This window comes from Stegodyphus dumicola, chromosome 8, assembly GCF_044657685.1.
Source record: "Stegodyphus dumicola isolate Sdum_Otavi_A_Nest chromosome 8, ASM4465768v1".
Lineage (NCBI taxonomy): Eukaryota > Metazoa > Arthropoda > Arachnida > Araneae > Eresidae > Stegodyphus > Stegodyphus dumicola.
The window spans coordinates 153,564,350-153,589,132 of record NC_140775.1 but is presented as its reverse complement, the minus strand read 5'-3'; the positions used below and the strand labels follow the sequence as shown (position 1 = coordinate 153,589,132).

The following is a 24,783-nucleotide window of genomic DNA, read 5'->3' as shown; positions in this document are numbered from 1 at the left end:
AAGGCTTATTTTTTAATTACATTTTTAAGAAATGTGAGGAGGTCAGCCTCTGATTCGGTAAGACTACAGTTTATATTTCGTGTAATTACTTTTTGTGGTTAAATCTCGTCACTTTAAAGAGGTTAGCTTACTAACCCAATTTATTATCTTTCGGAGAATGACTTTTCTTCTTTCTTAATTACTTTTCGTGGTTAAATCTTATCCGTTAAGTAATTTACAACGCTTTCAAAATTGATTATTTGAAAGATATTCAGAAAAAGTGAGCCATCAGTATCAAAGTTTGCCTTTTCCTTTATGCGCCGTGCCCAAATCCTGTTATCCTGCACTATCCTCTTTTAGCTTTGGCCAAATATATTGGCAACAGCCCCGAAATGTATAATAATTCACTATAGTTTAGTAGATTTTCAGGTTTTGGCAGACCAGTTCTATAGTTTTGGCGGGCACAGTCTTTCGCGGTTAGATTGGCCGTTCAAAAACCGAAATGGCTTCCATTTCATTAAACGACAAGATTTGGCAGATATGATACAAACACAATAAACTTCAGTAATGTTCGATAGTTACTTCGACAGTTCGACAATATGCATTTTCTTCACTTGACAATATGCATTTTCTTCACTTGATCGAACATTTCTGATTCTATGACTTAGATTTATGCTAAGTGCATGCACTCTTTTTCCAGTTACAACTTACGTTTGCAAATGCGACAACCTCGATTGTATCAATTCTGATCATGTATTGTTTTGGATTGTTAATTAATGTTATATTTCCAGGTATAGTTTCAGAAAATGTTTTTGAGCAACGTATTTTCGTTATTCAAATCAAATAGCTCGATGAATATTCCTTTCAAGTTCTTTTGTAGCCTTCTCGGTTATTTTCAGGTTCAAATAGCAAAACTTTATTTTGTTGGAAAATAATTATTAAGAAATGTACGAATAATACACAAATTATTAAGAAATACCTATATTATCAGAATATTATGCTTCGATGCTGCCCTTTGTTACATTCTTACACTTTAAAGGTAAAGATCTTTTACATCTTGTAACGGCAGAAGTTCTTATTTAGTGGTTTAATGCATGATCTGTAAACAACATGACTTCTTTTATTTGTTTAATCAATGCTTGTCTGAAAATTTCTGTATGGGACTCACGAACTTCTTCTCCTGTGTAACTGCGATCTGAAGTATGATAAGAGTCCAAAGTATTCAGTTAAGTTATATTACAAAAACATGAATATTTCAGAATTAGGAAATATCCAGAAGGTCTCTGCGTTTTACGTTTTACGCTGGAAGTTTTTGTATACGTAATTATAAAAGATTCCGTAGATTTCTTATAACAGAGCTTGTAGAGTCATAATTTTTTTTTTTTTTTTTAAATGCCGGAGACGTGAAAAATGAGCAATGCCCTCGCCCAGATTTGAACCTGGAACTCTCGAATACTCGCCGAGTGTGCTACCGTTACACCACGAAGGCATGCTGGAAAAGTGGGAGAAAATACCTTATATACTCACCCTTTTAAAGAGCGACTGGTGACCCAGGCGGCAAATCCTGGTGATGACGGATTATTGCCCATCACCTTTTAGTTCGAGCGCCACTGTAGAGACATTGGGTTATTTTGAAGCAGGAGACATGAAATATATATATATTGCCCTCGCCTGGACTCGAACCTGGATCTCTCGAATTCGTGCCGATTATGGTACCGTTATACCACGAAGGCATGTTCAAAGGGAAAATAAAATACCTTATAAACTATTGAATGAGAATAACTTCTGAGAGAGTATGTTATTCTTACACTAGATAAATATAGACACTCATAATGATGTCAAGTACTTTTTGTCTAACGCATTAAATAAATAAATAAAAAACACCAAAAAGTAATGTTTTTCGACATTTGAAATAGAATATTGACAGTTCATGGTGCAAAATAATCTTCTTTGTTCCTATTGATATAGGAAATCAAGGGTGAATCCTGAGCATAGGATGCTGTGTTTTCCGAATAAAAATATTTTCTTGGAATCGCTCTTCTTGTAACATTTTAAATATATAACATGACTATTACATTAGTTTTATATCGCTCACCAAGTGACCGACTGCACTACTTTTTAAATTTATTTTCGAAGGATCATGCTCCATTCAGCGGAAGGTAATCTGATTTCTTTTTTAAATACAATCTGTCTTGGTTGACTCCTACGTGATTATTCATCACTTGAAAGAATATAATGGCGATATTTTTAGACGATTTGCATCTGGTCTCTTTTGAGACCGCACTTGAATAGAAGCTAAAGGTTTGCGAAAAGTTGTTCTTCGTTTGGTGATTGTGTGTGTGTGGGAGGGGGGGGTAGTGTCTATACTTTGCTTATCGCGGAATTCTTGTGCAAATAATTGAAATGCAAAATATATTGTAATTGTACTTGCCTTAGATATATTAATAGTACTTCGTTGGATCAACATACGTTAGTCCAGAACTGTGCTCGAAACCGATATTAATAGAATTTGTAACTATCTTATAAATGCCAGAAATTCAACTCGAACTCGTTTTGTAAGCAATGTTTTTTTAGGGTGTTAGTTTTTGAACAAAAATTCATGTTTCTGCTTTAAGGTTGTTAAATTGCCCGAAAAATCATCTTTAATTCGTTATTTTTAAGTTAAATAACATTTGTGTTCATAGCTTCCTATCAACTGGGTAAAGGGTAAGGTAAAGGATTTTATAACGGCATGAAATTGTAACTGACAAATGATTTGTTTTTAGTACTTAATGATCTGCCGTTCTGTAAAGTGTCCTTTGAAATGTGTGACGAAATAATTAAGAAAAAAAAAAAAAAAAAAAGTGAAAGGTTTGAGATTTTAAATTATGTCCAAGGAGCGTTTCTTTAACATTTTGTATGTTACTTTTATTTACTAAAATATCACGTTCTTCGCACTTAAGCCATACAATTCAGTTTAAGAGCAATATCTCAAAATAGTTTTAAATTGAGCGTATCTATAGAATTTCAGATACGCAGTCTCACGCGCTGGAGATAAAAATTTTTTTTCTGTACAACGTTGTCATTCTCGCTTTGAAATCCTTTATATTTTAACCAAAAATTCGTTAAAGTTTTACAAAATATGAAATCAATCATAAAAAATATTCAAAATTTCAAATTTGGGCTTCCACCTACCCGTATTCGCAGTAGGATTACGTCATTCAAAATTCGATGGCTCTATGTACCGTTGTTTTATCACATTGCGAGAAACATACATACATTTATGCAGATTTTTCATTATTTAATTTCTTCAAATATGCAAATGCAGGACTCTAACATTTGGTGGCAACAGTTTGAAAAGTGATTTGCCGTTTATAGTGATAATCAACGCAAAATCGCAAAATGAAAACAATAATCCTTCAGGGACAAAGCCCCTTTGGACTAAAAAGTGTATTCATTTTTACAATGCAATGAATATTAATTTTTAAGATCTAATAAATAGACGCAAGTTACTAGCCATAAAATAATATATATTAAATTAAAATCGTGCAAGAGTCATTGGATGATTACCAATTGCTTTTTAGTCCAAAGGGATTTGAATCCCGAAGGACTATTAGTTTCGTTTTGGCATTTTGCGTCGGACGGATAAATGTCGGTTCACTTTTCAAACTGTTGCCATAAAATGTTAGAGTCCTGCATTATATTTGAAGAAATTAAATAATGAAAATCTGCGTAAATGTATGTATATTTCTCACATTGTCATAAAATAACGGTACATAGAGTCATCGAATTTTGAATAACGTAATCCTCCAACGAATATGAGCATGTGGAAGACCAAATTTGAAATTTGTTTTATGATCGATTTCCTATTTTTTAAAACTTTTTTGATTAACAAACTCAAGGATTTCAAAGCGAGCAATGGCAACGTTGTGCAGAAAAAACATTTTTATCTCCAGCGCGTGAGTCTCTGTATCGGAAATTCTAAAGATATGCTCGTTTTAAAACTATTTTGCGATATTGCTGTTGCACTGGATCTTATGGTTTAAGTGCGAGGAACATGATATTTAATAAAGAAAGGTAACACACAAAATGTTAAAAAACGCCCCTTTGGACGTAATTTAAAATCTAAAACATTTCAGTTTTTTTTTTTTTTTTTTTTTTTTTTTTTTTTTTTTAAATTTTGAACTGATGTAAAAGTTGCAGAAAATTCATGCGACTCTCAGCTGCTGGGAAGCTGCACTAGATAAGATAGCAATTTCTATTTTTTTTTTTTTTTTTTTTTTTTAAATTCATATGCTTTGATGCACATGTAAATAAATCGTTGTTGCTGTTTTTGCATCTGTGTTTCATGGCAGATTTGATCAGAAAACATACTGTTTTTCAATTTCCAAAAAAAATGTCACAAGCATGCTTTTGAATTATCTTTGAATTGACATGAACACTGCCATTTAGAATCCTTGCCGAAATCTGTTGGGCCATTTTTGAAGCGTTTGTTTTAAACTTAAATTCATACAGAATATGAGAACGAATAATGGAGTTTGGAGTATTTATTTTACGATGAATTCTCCCAAAATTACGATTCTTCTTTTTCAGTTTTTCGATTTAAGTAGATTTCTGAAATATTCCTCGTTTTCGGAGTCACTGAAATTATAACTCAGTCTGTCGGTCTTTCTTCCACATACATCAAAATTTTATTTCTGGGAAAATGGCAGATCTTTTTTGCTTACCTGATCTTCAGCTTTCTGTGTGATAAAGTGAAGTGATTAATTACATTCAAGTATTTAGCATTATGTTATTCCGAGTAATAACCTAGATTAGCTTTATAAATCATATTTTTGTCCAAGAGAATGGATGAAGGCATATCTAACTGTGAGAAGATTAGTGGGACAATAAGTAGACAAAGAAGTAAACAAAAATGGCATTTTTTACTCGATACTTAATTGGCATTACTTGGCTCTTGTTCTTGTTGCTATTAGCAATTAATCTTCTTCTGATGTCTGGATGAGGAGTGTGATTTGACTTCAGGATGGCTAAAGCTAAAATTAGAGAGTAAATGATTCATCATAGATGAGTATGTGGGCAGGGATCGAGACATTTATTGGAGACAGTGGGTGGAGAGAGAATCATATTTCGGTTATTATAAAGTAAGGAAGGAGGAAAAGCTGATGGATAGAAAGACAAGTTAATGAAAAAAAGAGGTATTTCAACTTTATGCCTAGAAGAAAAGAATGCAATGCAGTTTATATTAATAACGCGGCGGAAAAGTCTTAAGATCTTTTGCATACTGTAAAGCGACAAGGAAGCCTTTCAATGTCGACAAGAACACAAAAATTAATTGATCTGGTTGAAAAGAACAGGGTATCGTAACTTTTAAAATTAAAAACAAAAGTATTAATGTATGATTGACTTCACTTGCAGTAAGAAACACTTGATTCCCCATTCCATGACAAAATTATGTCAACTGATTACTTCTGTAACTCAAATTTGATATTCTTCAGTACCTGGTTATGACTAATATATATTTGTTGAAGGGTTGTATAAAATGTTACCTATGTAAAAATGTAATGTAGTGCGCAGAAATGTTTATGCACGTGAAAGGTATATGTAAAACATCTACCGTTTGTTGTATAAAATGTTTACAGGATTTTAAGCCAGTGAATGAAATAATCGAGAATTCTGCAAACTATAGAATGATTTTATTTTAATGCCTTTAAAATATTCCTCCGTATATTTTTTGTTTTCTATGTCAGCAATCTTTCCCTTCTACAGGGGGGTCTTCACACTTTCTGAAGAAATGTTACAAGTTATCAGAAGCGGGCGCCACCCGACCCACCTAATCAAACAAATAATTAGTCTCATGGTCATAACAGGCCAAGCCCAAATTTTCTCCCTCATTTCAGCATGTCTTCGTGGTGTAACGGTTAGCACATTCGGCGCGTATTCGAGAGGCCCGGGTTCGAATATCGGAGAGGACATTGCTCATTTTTTATGTCTCCTGCTTAACAATAACCTAATGACTCTACAATGTAACAAGAAACCCCCTTTCAAAAAGCTTAAGGTTGCCACTTGGTATTACTTTCTGAAGCCAAACAGTTAATTGAACAACAGTAATAGGTGCAGGTGCTAACAAAGGAAATGAAAGATGTTACTAAACATAAATATTGCCATAAGAAACATCTTTCATTAGTTAAAATGCTAGAGCAAATAGTATTATAAATTAGATAATTATAAAATATACGAAATTTTACATCTTATAAATTACATGCGTCATTACTTTTATTCATTTAATATCTTTCTTTGATCATAATAGTAATGGACTCTGAACTAGACTGCAAAATTTAATGTAGTTAAGTCTGGCGCAAACCATTATTGCTTTTGAACTGCCAAGCATATGCCAGGTCCAAAGTTGTACCATCGGGGTACCAGTGCAGAAAAGCACTACCCCTATCGAATAAATATTTTCTTCGAATATCTACGGCAAATAAAATAGCCAGGTTTCCTGATTAAAATTACAGGATAAATAGCTTACATTTTACCAAATGGCAACAGTCTGACGCATTCAAAATAAAAATTTTTAATGGGCACTGCTTGCTTTCAAATCTGGTTTGTTAATCAAAAATTCATTAAACCCTTACAAAATAAAAAAAAAAAATAAAAAATCTCAAAGTTTTCAGATTTTAAATACGTCCAAAGATGCGTTTTTTTTAACATTTTGTGTATTACCTTTTTATTTATTGAATATCATGTTCTTTGCACTTAAACCATAAAATTCAGTTCAAGAGCAATATCGCAAAATAATTTTAAAATGAGCATATCTTGAGAATTTCCGATACACAGTCTCGCAAGCTGGAGATAATTTTTTTTTTTTTTTTTTCTGTACAGTGTTGCCATTGCTCGCTTTGAAATCTTGAGTTTGTTAATCAAAAATTCATTAAGTTTTACAAAATATGAAATCGACAATAAAACAAATTTCAAATTTGGGCTTCCACATGCCCATATTGGCAGAAGGATTACGTTATTCAAAATTGGATGGCTTTGTGTACCATTGTTTTATAACAGTGCGAGCGAAAAACATACATACATTTATGCAGATTCTCCATTATTTAATTTCTTTAAATATAATACAGGGCTATAATATTTGGTGGCAACAATTTGAAAAGTGAAACAACGCTTTTAATGAATCAACATGCGAAAACGAAATTAATAGTCCTTCTGGGCAAATTGCCCTTTGGACTAATAAGAAAACATATTCAAAATTCGTGTGCACATGTATTAACGTCGGGTGGAAGACTATATGCATTCAAAATTTGGTGGCTCCAGGTGCCATCGTTTTTCCACAGTGCGAAAGAACATACACGCATATAGATTTCTCATTAATTAATTATAGAAATTAAAACTGCTTTATAGAGTACATTTTTAACTTGTAAATGGGAAGACTGAATCACATTCTGTCTTAAAGGTCTCTTTAGGTAGCATTTTGTAGAAAATATGTTAAAATTATTACTAAAGCTGCTAATTAAGTATATTATACTTAAGACTACTAATATTTTATTTCAGGGAAAAAATTAATTCACATCTTTTAATTTACGTTACATTCAAGTGTTTTTCCAATTATTTTCAGAACCCTTACAATTTTTCGTTCTTCTTTCACTGCAGATTATTTGAAAATGATTGTTCTTGCAACCGCTATTGTTTCTCTTTATTGTTAAAGTCTAGATTCCAGAAACAATGCTTCGAAAAGCATCTGGAAATAGAATCTTCATTTCCCGAATGTGTCCGATCATTGAGGGGAAACTAAGACACTAGAATTTCTCGAGTGCAACTGCCATGCATTCGTGGGTTCACGCAGTAGACAAACCGAATCTCGATAGAATCGTAGATTCCTCCCATTGAGCGGGGAGATGAAGATTAGCAAACAATGTGCAATGAAGTGTTCGCTTTCTAGTTTTATCTTCGGGACACTCAAACAGTTTTCTGTGCTTGTGATGGATATTTCGTTAAGAAAATAGCAGGTATGTGAAGATTCTTAAATATTAAAGTAAGTTCTATTACTAATAAATATTTATGGAGTTGTATTAATTCGCATGGGGCTTTTCAGATTCATTTTTAAATTTCCGATTTCAAGGAATAAAAGCAAATGAAGTTTTTTTATTACCGCTTTAGTAGTCGGATATTGTTGAAAATACCTCGATTTGACGTTAACCGACCATAAAAGTTTAATTATTGAATGCATTGATTAGTTACCTTGAAATTTTGCTCCTGATTCCATTTTCATGCAAGGCTATATTTTATTTCATACTTAAAAAAGTGTTTCTTTTCTTTTTTCTTCCGTTCTTTCTCTTTCCTTTTTTTTTAAAGCCCAAAAGAGGTTATTAATCTCAAAATAGAATTTTGCATTGGTTCACTATAAACGGGTTCATTTTTCAAATTGTTACCACCAAATATTATCGCCATCGTGTATTACTTTAAAGAAATTAAAAAGTTTAGTAATGAAGAATCTGGCATGTATGTAGGTATGTTCCTTTTACCGAGGAAAAATGTCAGTAACTAGAACCACTATATTTTGAGTAACGTAGTCCTCTACCCGAATATGTGCACCTGAGTGCACATATATTTTGAATTTCGAATTTTATACTTCATATTTTATAAAACTTGAATGAATTTTGATTAACATACTCAACGATTTGAAAGCCAACAATGGCAACACTATTAGAAATAAGACATGTTTATCTTCAGCGTGCGAGACCGTTGTAGTTCAGTAAAATGTAGGGTACTTATCTCTCAGTTTTAATTAACAACCTCGGTTTTGTGAAAGCGCTTTGCCGCAGACGGAAATAAAACACTTTTATCTTCCACGCCGCAGCATGTTGTCATCCAGTGAAGCTTCGATGTCTCTGTCTAGAGATGGTATAAAACAAATTCTAAAATTCACTATAATGTCTTATTCCCTCTTTAATTTTTTCTTCTTTAATGTATTTTGAAACCGCTTTGAGTTGAATGCCACTTCAAGCTTAAGTTGCATGGCGATCTAGTGGCTGTTGTATGTGCTGGCTTCCATTTAGTTCTGAAATAGAACAAACCATGAGAGGTAAGTACAGGACGAATTGCAGAAGTTCATGGGAAGCGATATATGAGCGACAATTATAAGATAAATTATAATTCGACTTCATTGAATGGCAACATTACAATTCTTTTCTAATTTCTCTAATTCTAATTCTGCATAAATTTCTTTCTAATTCTGCATAAATTTTTATATGTAAAATATGCTCTTTCATTAAAGTAGCGTTTCCCAGCCCTTTCACTTTAATATTCAAGTTCTGAGGAACCCCAGCGTCCATGAAACAAGATTTTTCATAATAATTTTATTAACGATTTGAAATGGAAACAAAAAATGACTGTCATTTTATTCATTTATTAAACAAATGCAATTGCTTGCAATTGATATAATTCTAAATATAATTAGGTATAGATAAATAATAAGTTTCTTTAGTAAAACAATTTATAAAAAAATATTAATGGGAAGTCTGCTACTGTTATTTGGAACATTAATGTTGAGTTCGGAGTCTCTTTTCGATGTACAAATGCGGATTTCATTTTTCACAGAAAGCAGATGGTTTCTATCCAAGTATACTTAATACTTGTTCATCTTCACATTTTAGATCCGCCAGTAATTCAAACGTACAAAAATTCTCTTTTACAACATGCTCTTTCGATAAAATTTAATTTTCTTTTAAATCCAAGAATCTTGTAAATTTAAAAATTAGTATATTTTCTCTTCCGTCTTGCAGTAACTTATGATTAAAATGATGAAAAATATATGCTAAATAAGCTAGCATCTGCACCCACATTTGATTCTCAAAGCAGTTAGTTAATTCGCTTTTGTCCTTTTGTTGAAAGTGTGCATGCATTTATTCTTTAACTCCAAAACCTTATTAAAAATCTCCGCATCTACTAACCCACCGGATTTCAGTGTGTAACAGATTTGTATGCTGTTTATCCATATTTTCACAGAACTTTTTAAAAGTTTTGGAGTAAAACATTTGTCGTTTAATAAAGTTTACCATTTTTATAACATCATCGAATACCTTTAGTAGCCCATTACCAAGAGATTTTGACATCAGCACTTTTCTATGAATAAAACAGTGTGTGGAAGCAACATTCATTTTTTACTTTTACAAGGGTAACAAAGCTTTTTATGGAGCCAACCATCTGTACACTTACAGTATTGTTCGAAAGAGGAATATCCTTACTGCATCTTCTTCCAACATTTCACCCACTTTGATGCGGCCGTTAATAGATTTTCATTGTATGACTTTTCCTTTTCTGCTATCAAGTAACTTGCTTTTTAAGCCTTTTCACTAACTGTGAGTGTGTTTATAAAAGCTGTACTTGGTTTATTTTGAGATTTTAACAGTTTTAAAATAATCAACATTTGTATTTTTCTTATTAGTATGATTTGTCGTGAAATGTCTGTTCAGTGTTGTTGAAGCCATTGCTGTATTTGAAAGTTTTTCACCGCAAAAGAGACACAGTGGAAGAGGACATTCTTGATCACCGGTCCATGTAAAGCCCATTGATAAAAAAACTTTTATTTTAACCGCGAACCTTTTTTGAACCTCTTTCTTCATCAGTCTTTTTAAATTTTGTTTGAGATTCTAAATATTCATGACTAGTTACTTCAGAATTATCTGGGATGTTTTCCTTCAGGTATCGTCACATTTTAACGATTAAAAATCTGTAGAAGAATTAAAAAATAAGAAACCAACCTAATGAAATAGTAGTAAAAATAATAAAATAAAATAAATAACAGTAGAATAAAAAATAACTCTAGCCCTCTGTTTAACTAACCACATGATGCTACTTTTCTTGCTCCTCTAATGTATGTATACAGTCACATTACATTCTCTTCCGTGACCTTTGAAAAGCTGACTTTGGCTGTTCGGCTATGCTTGATTAGTTGCATGCTTTGCCTTCCATTGCCAATGCACAGTTTTAATAAAAATTGCTTAAGAATATGTTAATCTGCTTCCATTTTTTTAATTTATCATTTTTTCAATAATTGAATTGGTAACGCAAGTAACAGAGAAATTCACATACAACTGCTGGTGGCGTCTGACGAGTCTGACTGGCATAGTCGAACAACCAAAGGCAGCTTCTCATCGACTACTTGTCACAGTTACGCCTGCTTCTCCCACCGAAATTATCCGAGTACAACACCAAATCAGGAAAAAAAGTTGTTAGCCTTCATGATGGACGCGTTATTTCCCTATTTCCTGCGGGGCCTTTAACAGTGTTTCGCGAAAGGTTTCCAGGGAACCCTGATTGGGAAACGTTGCTTTAAAGTATTGGGATAATGGTCTATGTAAGAGAACCAACAGTTCATTACCATACATAATACAACCAATATACCAGGCAAGTGGAATCAATATAAAAATACTCCTAAATTTAAATCCGTTGTGACATTATTTTGGTCTTTATAGTCGCCTCGTTAGAAGCATGTTCATTAACATGAAGAGGCTAAGCAAATGAAAAACACATATCAAAGCTAAAATTTCTGAATTATTCTGCTCGGGTATTGATAAAGCAACTGAATCGCTGATTACTGCAACCAATCTTCGATGGTTATCAAAAGATGCTAGGAGGCGACAGATGGTGGTTATAGCCGCTGTTTGATCCGGTTTTGAAGAAACAAAACAAATTTATTTGTGCAATTATTCTGTATGTGGGCTGGTTTTAATAGGATCGACTGTTTCTCCAGGTGTAAATTTCTCATTCTTATTCTCCTCTAAGCTGAGAATGGAACATCTCATAAATTAAACGTTTTGTAATGAAAAAAAGGTAGGCGCAGCAACTGGAATGCATTTATTTTGGAACGTGAATCTGATCGTATTAAGAACTGACGTAATTTACTACATTCCAAATCTTTTTTGCCACTGTTTTAAAATTCAATGCGAAAAGCTTGACTAAAGAAGAATTTTTTAAATGTACATCAGCATATATATATATCGCATATCCTTTAAATAATATCAAAATGGTAAACTTTTAAGTTGGAAAATTTGTTATAAATTTGTATAAAGTGATTCAGAACGTCTTAAAAAACTTTAAAGGTAGGTCAAAAATATAAAAGCAAACCGTTTTCTTATTAAAACGGCTGCAAGCCACTTGGGTGTTCTAGACGAAAACATTTACTATATAAGTGCATTGGACATTGCGAGTCATTATCATTCGAGGGGTTAATGTTCAGTATCTGATTAAGACAATGTGAAACTCTAAACAGAGCGTTGTTGTAAGGATTTTGAATGTTCTCTTTCCATATTTTTACGAGGAGAAACGATATTGTGAGACATTATAGGATGATTTTTATGGTTCCTTAAAACCCTTTTTGCGGTCCTTTAGACCTGGGCCTGAGGGGCATAGGTAGTACTCAGACCTTGTTGGTATTCCGAGATGTAAGGAAAACATTCCGATGTTTCTTTTTGGCCTTTAGGATCGCCCGATTTTGTCTTCCTCGACGGTTACCTCAAGAATCTGTGCACGAAGGTCTCGCATTACTTCTAAGAGATTCAAAGAGCCGGTGGTCGTAAAAGATGCACATGTCTACGTAAGGCCTGGCACTTTTTATCGCGTTCTACGATTCGTGATCCGTTGGAAAGCATGTATATCTGTGAATGATATGAATTTTTATTTTTCTGAGAAACTGTAAACGTGCTTTTGTCTGATAAATGTGTTATGCTATCTCGCTTAAATTCTCCTATTTCGTATTCTTCTTGCATTTCTAACGCATTCAACTAATGTTTATGGCTACATGCTCTTGTGTGAAAATGGTTTGTTTTTTATATTGATCACCTACCTTAAAAGTTTATCTTTTGAATCAACTTACATACAAAAAGTGCTTGAACTACAACTTTTGAAGATTTGACCGAATAGTTCTTACGATCTACGCATGTCAAAATTCCACAATGATATTGTATAATGTGCCTCGCCGAATGTTTTTGAACATGTAAAAGATATTGATAAAATCTCACTTCTCATCTACGCTTTGCTAAGCCAGCGCAGCAAACTTTTCTTTAAGGATTATTAAACTGAATGCATGCAGAGTCAAAGAAACTTAAATTCATTAACAAGCTTAGTTAGGCGGCATAAAATAGCTGCATTTTGCTTATGCGAACATTTATAAAAACTTTGAGAAGCGTATGCATATAAGAAAGTAACGAATAAAATAAAAAAATAAAAAGTCTGAAAGCTTTCAGATTTTATATTACGCTCAAAGGGGCTTTTTTTAACATTTTCTGTGTTATCCTTGTTTATTAAATACGAGTATCATGTTCTTCGCACTTAAAGCACATAAAATTCAATTCAGTAGCAGTATCACAAAATATTTAAAAGCAGCCTATCTTTAGAATTTCCGACAGGCAGTCTTGCGCACTGGAGATAATTTTTTTTTTTTCCCTGTACAGTGTTGCCATTGCTTGCTTTGAAATCGTTGAGTTTGTTAATCAAAAATTTGTTAAAGTTTTACAAAATTTAAAAATCGATAGTAAAACAGATTCGAAATTGGGGCTTCCAGGTGCCCATACTCGAATGGAGGATTACGTTATTCAAAATTTGATGGCTCTAAGTAGCGTCGTTTTTTCACAATATGAGAAACATAATAACATTTAACCTTTCTTTAATTTCTTTTAAAGTAAGTTGTATTACATTTGCTTTTCAGGCTTTTTCAAATAATTTTTTTTTTTTTTTTAAATCATCCCATTTCAGCCTCTGTTTCCTCAGGATTATTTTTAGATCCATCACATTCCAGTCTCTCTCGATAGTGTAAACAAGAGGAGTTCCCTCTGGCTTGTTTGCATGGTAGTTGTAAAACTGGCTGCCCTAGTAGCAGCTAATGGACATCAAAAATAAAAGATCGATTATTGAAACATTTCTTTTAAGAACGTCTTAAGTGCAGCTGATATTAATGTTGTGATGTTGTATCTATGGGCGTATATTTATTGCACATTGACTGATCGTTTTTTGTGTCATGTTTGAATTTTTCATTTCATGAAATTAACCTCGCTCTGGGCTTTAAAGCAAGGCCCGAGGACGTCTCTCAAGTATATCTCTTAAAATAGCTCCCTTCCTTTTGATGCATTTCTGTGTAAAATAAATTTAAATTTATAATGCATTTTGAATTTATCAAATTGTAAACCATTTAATGACGTCTTGCTTTGTTTAAATCATAACAGAATTTCGTAGATCATCCTAGATTAGCAATATTTTCGAATAATTTTGATTTCGATATTTTGTATTTCGATTTTCGGTATTTGTATTGTGTGTGAACAAACGTTATTTATCCTGAATTTTAATAAAAACGTTCACGATTAAAAAACATCGATGATCATATACAGGCATTTTTTAGAATCTTTACTGCAAAATTCTTACTTAAAATTTAAAGAAATGGTTAAAAATGTAAAGCATCACCATTCAACTCATTAAATTGTGGGAAATTGTCAGAAATTTTATTTATTTTTATCATGGAATTCACTTTTCTTGATAACAGTAAGTATTTTTTTTTTTTTTTAACTGTCTTTAATGTGTTCCATAAGCCTATGTCTGGTTTAAGCCCTTGTCGCGTAGCAACGAAATTTGTCTGGCCAATCGTAACATTTAAACGCCGTTGTATGAAATAATTTTCGCTTTCATTAGAAATAAAGGATAATAATAATAATGACAGCGAATATCATATTTTTGACATGAAGATCATTATATTCGGATGAATGTAATATTACAATGCATTTTTATCAAATATTTCCATAACTGCTTAGGCTGGTAGTATTTATTGCCAGCAACAACTCAGATTAATTTATTTCTAGTTTTATTGATGGATAGCTGCTCTAGATTTCGTTTCACATAATTATTCTTGTTCATTGATTAAGTAAACGGGTAGGAAAATTAGAATTCAAATCATTTGCTATACTATAAAAAATCTGATGGAAGTTTAATAACTTCAACGAAATGCAGTTCGCCAGTAGAAATTTATATATAATTATGATTGATGAAAAATTTTGATAATGGTAATGGGATCCATTAGGAAAAAAAGGGGTACATTTTTAACATTAATATCTAAATGTAAATTGACGGAGAATATAGCTAAACCATTGTCTTTAATTTTAATTTTTGAAACTTACATAGATGAGTATATTTTTTTTTTCTTTTACTTAATTACTAATAACACATTTCCTGATAGTTTTCCCTAAACTATCTTCAGTTTATATTTTAAAGAATACTGAAGAAACCATTAAAAATTAATTTCCTTTTACATGTACGTTTTATTTCTAATGTGGTTCTGCATGGTTTCGAGTAGCATTGTAAAATCAAACTGTTAATCAAATATCTACTTTTATAAAGTTCTTGAATTCAGATTTATTTTTATTGTAATTATTTATTTTTATTGTAATTATTAATTTATTAATTATTAATTTATTTTTATTGTAATTATTTGTTATTAGAATGGATTGATAAAATGTTTCTCAAAGACTTTCGAAAGAAGGCTGCCTCAACGAAATTTTTACTTCTTTGTACGAAGTAAAAGAAGTACTGTAATCGCGAAAAATTTCGGGTATAATATTTCAAAGAAAATATCCCATTTTCGGCGCTCTCGAATACATTGAAACAATGTTTTTGCGTCACATCTGTAAGTACGGGCAGAATAAAGGACGCTTTTGTCCAAAGCGGATTGTAAAATGGATTTAATATGGATTCAGAGGAGATCTTTTTTCGTGTCGTCTGTACGTATGCACGTATTTACTTATGTACGTATCTCGCATAACTCAAAAACGAGTAGCCTCAGAACGTTGAAATTTTGAATGTTTGACTGCTATAACATGTAGTTGGGCGCCTCCCTTTTTGGTGACAATCGGCCGCACAAGAAATATATATACATATATATATCCACTCTGTTAACCGGCTCGATGAGATCAGTTTTTTTTATTCTAATATGTTGTTAACTTGTGTTTTTCTTGCTTTAAAAGTGATTGAATTATATTATTCATATGTTACGGTTAAGGTTTTTATGCCTTTACTTAATCTGCCTGCAATAGTTCTAAAATTATCAATAATTCAAAAGTTGTTTAGGTGCTACTAAGCTTAACGAAGCTGTCATTTGTTTACATTTGAAATTCTTAGTAGAATAGTGAATTAAGTCATTTCTGCACAAACTTCAGTGTCTTTTTTCCGTATGGGACCAAAAGTTTACTTTTAGTTTTATTGAAAATCTGTCTTCTTGCCCGTTGGCCGAACAACTTCTTTTTGCTCAAGCTCTAATTTTAATTGGAAAAAAATAATAATAAAAAAAAAATTGTTAACTGTATTTGGTGTTTCCGGTTTTTCTGTATTTTACAATATTTAATTAAGATGTTCATGTATTTTTGCGTTGCCGCGAAATAAGAACTGAATTGATTGAATGAGAACCGTATCTCTAATGAAATTCGAAGAAATAAGTTTAAGCGAAATGAAGCAAAAAACGCGTATAATTTAATAGACCGTATAAGGAAATCATCTGATGTCCGCATCAGATTTTTTAGTTTTATTGGTTTCTTGAATGCAGTGTACTCTATTATGTAAGATATAGAAATTACTGATCAGATTCATGGATCAGTTTCACGGATTCGATTTCGGGAGATATGGATTAGCTGCTTAGGTGGCTTTCCGTAATGTGTCAGTAATAATGCATTTAACAAATCCTTCCGAAAACTAGATTTCCAAGGTAAATAACCTTGGCATGCGCTATTATAGAAAAATTGAAGTACGTAATTTGCTATAAGATTAAATTATAACTATTGTGATCAAACCATCTCCTTTCCTTATAGGCATTAACTCGTTCTTTCAGAATGTTTTGTTTTTGTCATACAGATTCCTGATTTTCCTGAGGCATTATTCTGCGAAAAGGAATAATGCATAGTGGATTAATTGAAAAAGTGCTTATCTTAGCGGTAACGACTATAAAGGACAACTGCTTTCCGAAACCTTTACTGTATTTATTTCCTTTTTTTAATAAATGCATTAAGTCGTAATATTCGGAAGAAAATTATATCGTCCTTTTTAAATGATTTCGGAACAACCCAAGCATAAATCAGTAAAAGAAGAAGAAAATATGGAGATATGTTCGCTGTTCGTGCCATTTTTTGTGTACTGTGATAATAAAACAGTGCATTATGAATATAATGGTAGTGTGCACCAATGTTTTCTTTTATTTTTCTTTCCGATTAACAACGCAGTTAATTGTATACTGGTGATCTCGCGACACGATGATTTATATTTTTAATAAATAATCATAACAATCAATACTATTAAAATCTACGCATATCTGTCTGTTTGTTTGTGGCATCATCTCCCCCGGGACGGCGAGGAGTTGAGTTTCGAGAGAAAGTACCCTCGGATTTCATATATTCGTGGGAAGCTATTTCGACCGCTCTCATTTTCTTACGACTTTAATTAGCTGAGATATTAATTAAAAACTCTGATAACGCTAATTTTCGCACTCAGGCAACTGAGTCCTACACGCTGGAGATATCTGCTTTATTTCTAAAAGTGTTGCCACTGCTCGCTTTCAAATCGTAGAATTTGTTAATAAAAATGTTGTACAAAATATGAAATAAAAATAGCATTACCAAATATTAAACATATTCTTATATTAGGTAATATTCTGACGTTGAAGAAAACACACGATTGCATGTGACGTCATTGTATGTCGAAATTTTTCGTGAATGATAGCATTTTAAATAAATAGCTGCTGTCGGCAACTTTTTTTATTTCAGGTTAGAATATGTTATTGCTACGTTAACTATTTTATTGAAATTAAGAAAAAGTTGCTATACTACACTAAATTTAAATCTTGACGTCATACGTATTAAGCTGAAGTATCAAAAGTTTTTGTTTTCTGGTTTGGGAACAAAAAAATTATTTACGAATTAGTTGTTGCTTGGAAGGAATGAACTGATTTGATTCCTGTTGAAATGTTTTTTATGCATTTTCTTTTCAGGTGTATATTGAACTTATAAATTTTACTTTGGCCGCAGTCTGCTCATCTGGTGGGCTTGCTCACTGGTTATTATTGTAATTTGCTACTGTTGATGTTAAGATTATTATATTAACATACACTAGTTAGAGTCTGATGAGAGATGTGTTCCATAGAATCTGTCAATAGGTTATTTTATTATTGACAGAACAGCATGCAAATCATCTTAAAAGATATACTAAGTTATTTTCTGCTTTTGGATTTCGTTGTTTACTAAGCAGGTAATATCAATTTGCATACGAATAACGTTGAAAATAAAAGACTGAAATGTGCAAAATTCGAAAATATTTCGAGATATCTCTTGAGTTTTCACGATGCACCCGCTGGAAAACGTCATAATCTATGGTAAGGTGTAAATCATTGCTGTATTTTTCTCTATGTTTAAAGTGAGGGTGCTACTTTGGTAGACGGTTGCACGGATTTTGGCGAGTTTTTGGCAATTTTTCTTTTGGCGAATATTACGTCTTATGGTAAACCCATTGCTGGATAAGTTATTTATGGTAACCGATACTTTGTCGTCATTTTATTTAAAAAAATAATGAGTGTTATTATGCATATATTCCGTGTTTTAAATATTATTTATTGCTTCTAAATATTAAAAATCAATTAAATTTTGCATTTTTATTTGAAATAAAAATTTTATTGTTTATGATATTTTATGAAATTTTATGCTGGGGATGATGTAATCAATGATGTCACCTTACTTTAAAAGTAATTGGTTTTAATATCTATAAATTTAATCTAATGTTTTAAACATTATTTATGGCTGTTAAATATTAAAATACAATTTAATTTTGCATTTCTTTTTTAAAATGATTTTCTTATGTATGATTATTTAAATAATTTTAATTCTAGGCGTGATGTAATCAGCTCTCTGATTGGTTATAGGATATTTGTGCATTAACGAGCTGTAATCAGCTCCCTGATGGGTTGCTGAAACTTTGTGCATTACCGCGCCATTTTAAAATTTCTTCGAATTCCTTCAAAAATGTCTCCTTCAAAGATGAATGTTGTTTTTGATAAGTACCAAGAATATTTGGTATCGGAATAAAAAAAAAAAAACTGTCCTTTGAGACCTTATTTTCGCCAGCCTGGCTTTCCTAATCAAAGATTTATTTATAAATTCTTACAAGGGTCAGAGGAAATTTTGGGAGGAAACCTCGCTAATTGCTTCTTCAATGAAGTGCGAAAATGTAGATCACAGATGAAGATCGTTAGAAGAGCCGATTCTGAGACGGCCGTATATGGTATTGTGGTCATGTTGGAAGAAATAACCGCTGTAACGGTAAAAAAATTATTAGACATTCCTCCTTTTTTACCGACAATAAACTAATTGCTGTCATTTTAGCTCTGGTGTACGAAGCGTTCTTATTTACTTATTTTAAAGTATTTAATTTAAGTAATATTTTAATTCTTTTAAACGTTGGTATGATGGTTTTTAATTCGATGTTCAATTTACTTAATATTTTAATCCAATTAAACGTTGGCGCAATGTTTTTATAGCAGTATTTTTATTCTATTTCTGTGCTATATGAAAGTAATAATTTAACCTTTCTTAAGTATTTTATACTCATAGTAAATGTATTTATTTACATTTGCTTGCCATCTTAAAAACAACTTTTTCAACAAAAAAATTAATCCATTATTTTTAATGATATTTATTTTTTTAAAGTTTCGAATACTTTACTATGCGGAAAATAACGTAAAAACGGCGTTTTTCAAGATGGCTGACGATTGTAAAAACTGCGCCAACAATTGCGCCAAAGTAAATCGCCAAAAATCCGTGCAACCGTCTACCAAAGTAGTACCAAAGTTAAGTTCGACCTTCAATGGAATTTCCCATATTAATTGCTTTAAATTTAAGTTTTTGATGGATGCTGTGACTCTAGCTTCATAAGCCAATTTCATCTTGACTGGTTCATGAAGAACATTTTACTAGTTCAACACAATCTTGCTAATTTGATAATTCAATTTAAACGCTTTTCATTGAAAATTAATCCGAAAAACCCCTTAAGTACAACTAGGGAGGTGATGCTCATTTTTGCTTGCTCCTCTAACAGGGGGGGGGACCCCTTTATTCATCATTCAAAGAATTTTCTTCCCTTAGGCTATCTCAAGCGTAGCAGTCAACCTGTTGATTAAAACACTAACACTTTCGGAAGAAGAGATTTCAATCTCGCTTGATGGACAAAAGAGAATATTTAGGGGGGGAGGTAGATTTACTAGGTAGTGTTTAAGCAGAAAGAAAAGAAAAACTAAGTTGGTGGGAGGGGGGAAGGTAGAAGAGAAGAGAAAATCGCCTCCAAAAAAGTAACTGAGTAAAATAGTGAGTGTAATTACTTTGAATAGAGACTTTTAGCATTAACTTCTGTAACTTTTTTTTTCCCTCTGTCTCTTCTTTCTATTCTCTCAAAACAGTTTTATCTTTTTGTTCCTTGTGAAGTTAAAGAAGAGAGTGGTTCACGTATAATTGTATATCAGATGTCCTTCTAGATATGAAATCGGCAAAATTTCTTTTCTTTAAAAGGTAAAGGTTTCTTTGAGTAAATGGCATTAGTGTTGGTACTTTGTTTCGTGATAGGTTTTACACGAACACGATCAGATTACGGCAGAACCCGTTCATTAAGTCACTGTGTCTGAAAGTTTTTCTTTTTTTTACCTTTGCTAAAGACATCTAAATTATTCCGAGACCAAACTAATTGCTTAATTTTAAGCATACTTCTTTAAGTTTAGGAGTATTTTTTCTTTACAATTTTTTTGTTTTTACATGTTTATTTTTTTTTAGCCGGATTTCTGTTTTATGGCACATGTTGACAACATTGCTTGAACCCAGTTGGGAATGTTTGCAAAAAAAAAAAAAAAAAAAAAAAAAAAAAAAAAAATTAAATTGATTTTTTTTCAGTAATAACTGATTTGAGTTACTGATTGCGTCAAAAATAATTTGAATTTTTTGTTTTTTTCTCGAGTATAAAGATCATAACATATTCCTGATAATAGCACACTGACATTTTGGGACACTTTTATAGTACGCTTCTGTTATCGGAACCGGCTTCAGAAAAATATGTATGTATGCATATATATATATATATGTACGTACGTATGAATCTGCGTCTATACACACACACATAGACACATACACACGTGCATGCATGCATATATTCCTGAATCCGGTCCCGATAACAGAAGAGTACCCCTTTTATTTATAATGAATAATAAATAGTCAAATTTTTTCGGTGAATTTGATTTCTTTAAAATTTCTTGGTTTCATATAGTTCTTAAAATTACAAATAATTAAATCAAATTTTCAAAATAATTAGTACTACTTATTTAACTTGCAGATTCAGGTCTTTTTTTTTTCGCCGTAATTTAAATTATTGAACATTTGTTTCTTGAACAGGTTTTTTTAAAATACTAAACCCAAATTTTATAATATTTTCCATTTTAAATGGCTGAATGGGATTGCATACATGCACTTCTATTGATGTTTGAAACTGACAAATGAAAGGTAAAACCTTTTATTTATTTATTTTCTGGTATTATCATCACGATTTGGTTCTGCTTTTCTAAAAAATGTCTAAATAACTATCTTTAGTGATCTGTAATATTGTGGTGAAACATGCTTCGTTGAACAGAAGTCATTTAAGTTGCTCAGACAGACTTTGTATGAGAGTTTTATATGTAAATGCGCCATTTCGTAAATCACGCAGAACGATGGTCTTCCAAACTAGTGTCGTGGCGGCAAAATGATCACTTCATTACAGAGCTTCCTGCTTTTGATTTGTTGCATAATGAAATGATAGTTACTAGTTCTACGCTTCAACTCCTCTTATTTCTAGTAGTTCAGCGTGCCTGTTGTACATGTTTATAATTTTCAAAAGAATGATAATATTACTGAAAATACGGTTTTCAGAGAAGTTGGGCTACACGCATTGATAAACAACGAGCGTCACAGAAAGTGATGCTTGAAGGTAGACACTATGTAAGGAATGACGTCACAGAAAGTGATGCTTGAAGGTAGATTAAGCTATTTTTAAACAGGTACTGTCCATTGAAAATGTGTTTGCATTTTGTTAAAATTTATCCGCGAAGATATTAAATATTTATATATTTTGTAGAGACATTAGGATTTTTTTTGGAAGCCAGAGAGATGAAAAATTAACAACCGCCTTCGCCGGGAATCGAACCACGGACCTCTGAAATACCGGCTCAGTGTGCAGAACCACTACACCACGAAGGACGCTAGGAAAGTGGGAGAAATACCCTATATACTCCCCTTTTTAAAGGGCGACTAGGGTTTTAGGGACCTAGTTGCCAAATCCTGGGTGTGGAGAATCATCATCCACAACCCTTTTAGTTCGGGCGCCACTGTAGAGACATTAGGATATTTTTTGGAGGCCGGAGAGATGAAAAATTAACAACGCCTTCGCCGGGAATCGAACCACGGACCTCTGGAATACCGGGCCAGCGTGCAGAACCACTACACCACGAAGGACGCTTGGAAAGCGGGAGAAATACCTTATATACTCCCCTTTTTAAAGGGCGACTAGGGTTGTAGGGGACCTAGTCGCCAAATCCTGGGCGTGGAGAATCATCATCCACAACCCTTTTAGTTCGGGCGCCACTGTAGAGACATTAGGTTAATTAGAAGCAGAAAAGATGAAAAACAGCAACCGCCTTCGTCGGGAATCGAACCACGGACCTCTGAAATACCGGCTCAGTGTGCAGAACCATTACACCACGAAGGACGCTAGGAAAGTGGGAGAATTACCTTATAATTTGTATATAATGTATTGTCGTTTTTACTCGCGTAATAGTAGCACTTTTTTTTTTCCACTTTTTCATTGTGAAAGTCTTGGTGCGACTATTATGCGGGACATCTAGTACACAATATTATATACACTTTTGCCGATTTCTTCCGCTTCAAAAAGGGGGTGCGATTATTACGCGAGTAAATACGGTATATTACGAATATATACGAAGATATTAAATACTCATATAATACACTACATCGTACAGGGCACGGGAATATTAATTGCTTCCATTTTAATATCCGCGTGCCCTATACGTGGGTTTGGAAATTTTAAATCAGTGGGTTTTTCACACTGAATGTTAAACCAGGTGTGCATGATACTGCAAATGCAAAGCAGGTAGTAAATATAATAACATGACATCAAAAGCTGAAAAAGACGCTCTCATTAATCCATAAGGCATCAAGCTTTATTGTACTTATGTTGTATCTTACAACAATGCATTACTTATCAGCTGCAGCAATGTTGAAAATAATTTTTTTCTTCCTATTCATATTTTGATATTTTCCCCTGGGCAGTAAATTCTGTTAAGATTTATTCCATTCATAAAATTAATAGAAAATGCCATATGCTGTGCTTATTTCAATTACAGAATTTCTTTGTATTATCTGTGTACTATATTCTACAGTATAAATCATACTTATGGTAATGATAAAATTCTATAGCAACATATAAATCACCAGCTGTGAATTTTATTCCATAAAATTTGCATAAAATCTACAGCAAAGTCAGAAAAGGCAAATTTTATTCTTTGCCAACAAATGTGTAAGAATTTGGTGGGCTACCAAAGCTGTTTCTGACAATTCTTCTTACATGTTCCAAGATTCTTCCCCTTGTAATTTTTCTTTTGCTTTCTGACGCTTGTGCATTGTTTAATTACCATCTTTTTGACGAAACTCTAAACTAATTAATGGCTAACATAGCTAAAGCTGCTACTGTGCTATGTTTCTGTGTTTACTTTATTTGTCGGGTAGGAAGTTTAAAACATTTGTAACAAACTTCGCTAATAAGCTAAAGTATGCTTAAGAGTTGGGGAGAGAAGATCGGAATGATGCCGTAAGTATTATTTAAGTAAGAACTTTTGCCTTGATTGTATGCAATAATTTCAATAGTTATCATGATATGTTGTGTAGGAAATATACAGCTTAAACATAGTAGTAATTTGCCGGGAGGGTGGAAACGCGCTATACCGTCTGAATTGAGAAATGAATGTATTTGAGAGTATTTTATTTATGTTGGAAATCTGATATTCATACGCATTCTACATAGTTGATTTTTTCGTAAAAATGAATGTTACTTTGAATGTTTAAAGTCATTGTTGTTTGTTTTGGGATTTCAACGTAACTTTTCTGAGCGTTTTCCCAATTCGTCTTTTGCACAAGTCTGTGACTGTGAGCTGTTTGTTAAGATATTTTGAATAGCGCCACTTGGTAATGACAGCACAGAAATTTGAAAATGCAAAGTAAATTTAAAGGAAAGGAAGATTGATTTATTTGGGTGGATGACAAAGTGAAAAGGGGGCCCACTTGCCAGAAAGTGGCAGAACCAGTGCGTATGTAAAACGGCTGAAGCTGCAGGGAAAGAAAGGGGAATGGTTTTTATTTTTCTCTTTCTTACATACGCTGACAAAGAGTGCGGTGAAAATGGGCTTGGATCAATCGTGACGAACTCGTGCTTCTTTCAGTCAGGCACGAACATCCAACCTCAAGGAAAAGGCCTTTTGGAAAGATACAAGAGCCTTTATCCGTGGGTATGTAATTAAAGCATAGTTCGTATTTGCGGTCGTACCGTGGCGTTGCCTCCTTTTCCAGGTACCGGCGGCAACGATAACAACAACAAAAATATAGAATCGGTCTTTGGGAAAGCGAGTTTTGCAATTTGCCAAAGAGTTTGCAGTTGATTAGAGGAATTTTTAAGAGAATCGAATGAGAAGGGCGCACAGGTTCCACCGCTCCATTAAAA

The 24,783-nt window shown here is 32.7% G+C and overlaps 1 protein-coding gene across 5 annotated transcripts in view; it reads left to right on the top strand.

Moving 5' to 3' along the window:
* The window catches only part of dgo (ankyrin repeat domain containing protein 6 diego), a 267,914-nt gene that overhangs the window by 97,048 nt on the left and 146,083 nt on the right, over nucleotides 1-24,783 (top strand). Inside the window, exon 1 of one of the 5 annotated variants that reach the window (XM_085822601.1) lies at nucleotides 7,951-7,970. The exons of the other annotated variants lie outside the window; for them this stretch is intronic. The gene's annotated coding sequence lies outside the window, so the exon portion shown is untranslated. Of the gene's footprint in view, nucleotides 1-7,950; nucleotides 7,971-24,783 lie in introns of those variants that run through there. 5 annotated transcript variants of the gene reach the window in all.